A 4,975-nucleotide genomic window follows, 5' to 3' on the forward strand; every position below is an offset into this window, starting at 1 on the left:
AATCGGTGGAGCCTTTGTATCTTTTCTATAAGCAAAGTTGTAGCAGCCGAAGTTCTTATGAAGATCATCTGCCCTGGCCTTCGTCTGATAATTTAGTTCATGTACCCGGCAAAAAGCTTCGGCATTAGCATTGAAACCCTGGCTTCACAGAGCCCATATAAAAACACTAAGCCTAACGACAACATTGGGTGTCAATTGATGAAGGTATATCTCGAAGTTCTTCAAAACCTCCCTTATCATGTCATTCAAGGGGAACCAAAGTCCTACTCTAAAGAAGCTCTTGAAAATGACAACTTCGTCTTCTTTTAGTTCTGGAATAATTTCCTCCCCAGCAAACCGGACAAGCTTGCTTTCAGCCTCCCCGAAATAACCAAGTTTCCTCATCATAACCATGTCATCCTCCGTTACAGTAGACTTCCCAAACTCAATGTGACAGGCTTTGTTGGGTTCAGGATGCTGTTATCTTCTTCACTTTCATTGTCACTTCGCCTCCAGCTACAATCTGTTCAGCTTTGGTATTGGAGGCACCTTCGGCAGCAATTTCCTCTAACACAACCAGATCCGACCGCTCATCACTTCTGAAATTGGTGTTGTCTTGGAGGTTTCGGTCTCCTTTCCTTCATGAGATACCCTAGCAGTGGATCTCACCCTGGCCATTTGTGTTTTCAAGTTCTTTGAGCCGAAACTGATCATAGGTGATAACTTCTCACCAACCCGTCTATTTATATAGTGTTGCAGGGGGAGAAGGCGAACCACCATACCGCTCACACTGGCTGAGCAGTGGACCGACCGGCGATTGGAATACTTTAATTGTTTCCCGCCAACGAGCTCAGGGAAGGTGTTTTTCGGACCTTCGGCATTCCGAAGCCTTTGTATTTTTCGCGGATCGAGCTTGTTACGAAAAATGATGTAGCACCGCGAAAGGGCTACTGTTGGGGGTCTTCTTCACCGAAGGTCCTCAAGGCAAAAACACCTTCGGCAAGATAATACAAAAGGCATATGCGGCATGATGACACGGATGGAAGCCGAAGCTATGACTGAAGAAGCTTCGCTTAGCATTATGACGAAGCCGAAGGTCGTCACCAACTCAAGGGAAAAAGACCGTTTAGTCCTTGATCACCCGCATTATGATTGTATGTAAATGTTGGGGGCATAAATGTAATTGTGTCGGGGTTGCGTCCCGCACCTATAAATAGATGAACAGTACCCCCGTACTGTTCACGCTGGATTGTAATCTCTCTCTCGTGTATTCCTTTCATTCGTATCTTCTGGCGAACCGAAGGTACAATTGTATTATAAATATCACTGACGTTGATTCTTATATGTGAATATGAATATAAATAAATTGAGAGCATATGATCATTATCTTTCATTCTTTAGTGTCCTCTCACATTCTTATTCATATTTACATTTATATTCATATTGTCATATTGAGATGATGAAGCTACGTCCTTCATGACCTTCATTTGAAGATCATTATATCCTAAAGGAAATAATTCTTTGAAGGACGAAGGTCTTTTACCATTAACAATTGTGTTGCCTTGTTCTTGATCTGTAGCATTTGAGAACAAGTGACCAACACCTACACTCACATTTCAAATTACCTTAATTTAGCCCTAGTTGATGCATACTATGGTAAATCAAACATAATGCTTGCAATGCACATGATGACATGTCAAGGTTTTAGTTCTAATAACACCAGAGGTGTTACATTCAAGTGGCCTAGAGGGGTGAATAGGCCACACCTGAAAATTTTACCACAAACTCAAAACGAACTGAGAATAACCCATTCAACTAGTGCATGCCGGTTCAACCGCTACCCAGGGGCGGTTCAATTACTCTGAACCAGTTCAACTGGTAAACAAGAAATAAACTAAATTATTCTCTAAAATCACCAAACAAACTTTACATGTGTGATGTCCTTAATGTTCCTTAGGGTCCAAAGTAGTAGATCTAAGAAGGACACTTCTCAAAACCTACACACCAACATGATATGGGCAAATCTTCCAAAGTATGGTGAGAGAATGAAAAACAAGAACAATCACAAAAAATCAAGAGAACAAGAAACACAAGATTTATTTCAAGGTTCGGTCACACCACGAACGTGCCCTACTTCCTCGTTGAGGCACCCACAAAGAGCCGGGCCTTTTCCAACCCTAATGCTCTCCTCACCGTCCACAAAGATCCAAGTGAGGTCACATACTAGAGCTTGCTCAAAAGAGCGGGCAATACAAACTTCTTGTGGTCTTCCCCAAGTTTTGGAGACTCACAAGCGATGCCTAGCCGTCTAGGAGCTTGGGGCTCCAAGAGCAATGAATCCACAAAGATCTTGTTGTTGCACCAAAGCTTGAATAAAGAACAAGATGGGTTTGGAGATTAATCAAAAAGACCTGCATCTCTCAATCCCACTCAAAGATTTATCTCCAAAGATTTGAAATGATAGAGGCAAGAGATGTGTGAGAGAGTGGGGAGTGTTTCTCAGGTTAGAAATGGAGTTTAATGCGTGCTCTTTTTTGGAGGAGGTAGGTGTGAGTATATATAGGTGGGGCTCCAAATCTAGTCGTTTGGGACTTTCTGCGCAAAAAACGGTTGACCTGTCCCTTAGGGTCGGTTCAATCGCTTTCCACCAGAGAGGTTCCCCGCAGAAGCTCGGTAGAACCTCCTGAAAACCAGGTTCAATCACTTTTCAAAAATCGATTGAACCTTGTGAAAACCCAGTTCAACTTCTTTTCAAAAATTGGTTGAACCTCCTAAAACCCTGTTTCAAACTAGATTTTCGAGAAGGGTTTCTGGACAAAACCTAGTTGAACCTCCCTTGGGGGCGGTACAACCTACTTTTTCCAAAGAACAATTTGGCCAAGATAAACCTTTAAAAAGTTGAACAACATACTTCTCCTAAGGATTAACAAGGGTCAAATAGAAGTTTTGTAGCAAGGATTTCAAGCTTTTGTGCAAGTACAATACTCATTTATGGATCTCTCTTGATAGTACGACGATTCCTAAACTCAAGAACTCAAATAAAAATCAAACTTATTCTCCAATAGGCATTTGGAACTCCAAACTTCAAATCTAAGCAATCCTCTTACCTCACTGAGTTCCAATATGTTGCAATTGTCACCAAGAACATGTCCAAACACTGGAATGACCCAAACTCTGATTCTTTCTAGATTTTTCACTTTATGGTCATTTCTCTCAAAGTCTGCACAACTATGAGCCCTTTCTAGGTTCTTTATTTGATACCTCTTCCTTGGACTGGTGGCCATGCTTCTTCACTTGTCTTGAGCTAGAAATCCCCGAGTCTTATGATTTGAATCATCTCATCATATATGAGTTAAACCGATAACTTCAAATCACGACTACAACACATGTAGCCTTCTATGACAATCTGTTTATGTCAGTAAACATATAAATTATGTCATCTAATAGAAATTATGATGTTCTCATGACGAAAATCGTTTTGTCACCTATCATGCGTGGTATTTCACGTTCTATGACGAACATATTTTTTTGTCATAAATCTTATGACGATCTTTTCTTTTGTCATTGATTTTATGACGCTCATTTTTCGTCATCCCTTGATCAAGAAAACGTCACAAGTTGTAGAAGTGATAATGATTGTACAACCACATGGTAAATGACATGGCACACGGTATGGCAAATGATGACTTGGTAAGTGATGTGGACAACTTTCATGACACATTTTATTGTCATATGTATAGAAAGCCCCATGTCTTACTAGGAGTACATTTTAGTTAAGCCCATAACGTGGGCCTTGCTTTTGTACAAACCATTATTAAGCCCATTTTCATTTGTATAAACACGCTTGTTTTAGGCCTAATTATATACAAATTAGGCCATTTAATAATTATATATTATTTTGATGACCATTTCAACAAATGGCACGAATACACATAAATTAACACAAACAACGTACTCCCTCCGTCCCGTGAAGCAAGTCGTTTTAGCATCGCAAGGCGTTAGAGTAGTAACATGAGAGATTACAAGAATACCCTCCATTAAATGTAAAGATTCTTGTGTCACATATGGATGATGTAGCTAGTCATCTCAGCATTTATTAATTTTTTATCCATCCGGCGCCAAAAGTAGAAATGTGTACACAGGCACACGCGCCAAACACATTAACAAAAACGAAAAACATTCAATATTTGAAACTGCCACTGGTCTGCTGCTGTTCTGCCACTCTGCCACTGCTCCTTTCTCACGGCTATAAAACACACTCTACCTCCAGCCTTTAAAGCACTCACCAGCCTATTAAACACAAAACGCAAACATCACATATGTCGATCGATCTTAATCAGCTGTCGTTGGATGGAAATGAAGATGGTGTACCTGAGGTTGGTGGAGTTTTTCCTTTTGTTCCTCCACATCAAATACTCCATTCTTTTGATCTAAATATCCCAATGGATGAACAACAAGAGAACCTGCATCTAGGTAAACATTCACAAAAGTTTTTTCAACATGATTTGTAGATTTTACAACATGATTTGCACAAAGCTAATTTGTGTAACTGATTTGGCAATTGTAGATAATGAACTTAATGTTTTGGAGGACTACCTTAATGATTATGGGGTTTATGCCAATGTTGACATTGTGTTCGATCAAGATGAGTTGTTGGATTCAGAAGACAATGAAGAAGAGCATGAAATTCAGCCCGATAGACTAGATCTGTCACATACACAAAGGCAACAAAAATATGAAGCACTGCTGGCGAGGAGTAATAATGGAAAACAAAGAAAGAACAACACATCGATAGTCGCAAACTAGTTCAATGTTAGCCTTCGTACAGTCCAACGTATTTGGAATAGAGCAAATGGATGCTGTCAATGTGGTGAGCCAGTTGATGTTTAATCAAGGTGTCGGGTACCGTAGTTAGGGGTACCCCCAACACTCCTAAACACGGCTGGTAACCACCCTCAGCACAAACCGCAAAGACTGATGGGCGCGGTTCAGGTCA

General features: G+C 40.5%; 1 long non-coding RNA gene across 1 annotated transcript; it reads right to left on the reverse strand.

Annotated features, from left to right (window-relative positions):
• Positions 1-4,016: 4,016 nt before the first annotated feature.
• Positions 4,017-4,443, reverse strand: LOC109944941 (uncharacterized). Its single transcript, XR_002750344.1, has 2 exons — positions 4,351-4,443; positions 4,017-4,269 (listed from the first exon to the last, which is right to left on the reverse strand). It is a non-coding gene; the product is annotated as an uncharacterized lncRNA (long non-coding RNA).
• Between the last annotated feature and the right edge of the window lie 532 nt (positions 4,444-4,975).

The sequence above is a fragment of the Zea mays genome, chromosome 3, assembly GCF_902167145.1.
Source record: "Zea mays cultivar B73 chromosome 3, Zm-B73-REFERENCE-NAM-5.0, whole genome shotgun sequence".
Lineage (NCBI taxonomy): Eukaryota > Viridiplantae > Streptophyta > Magnoliopsida > Poales > Poaceae > Zea > Zea mays.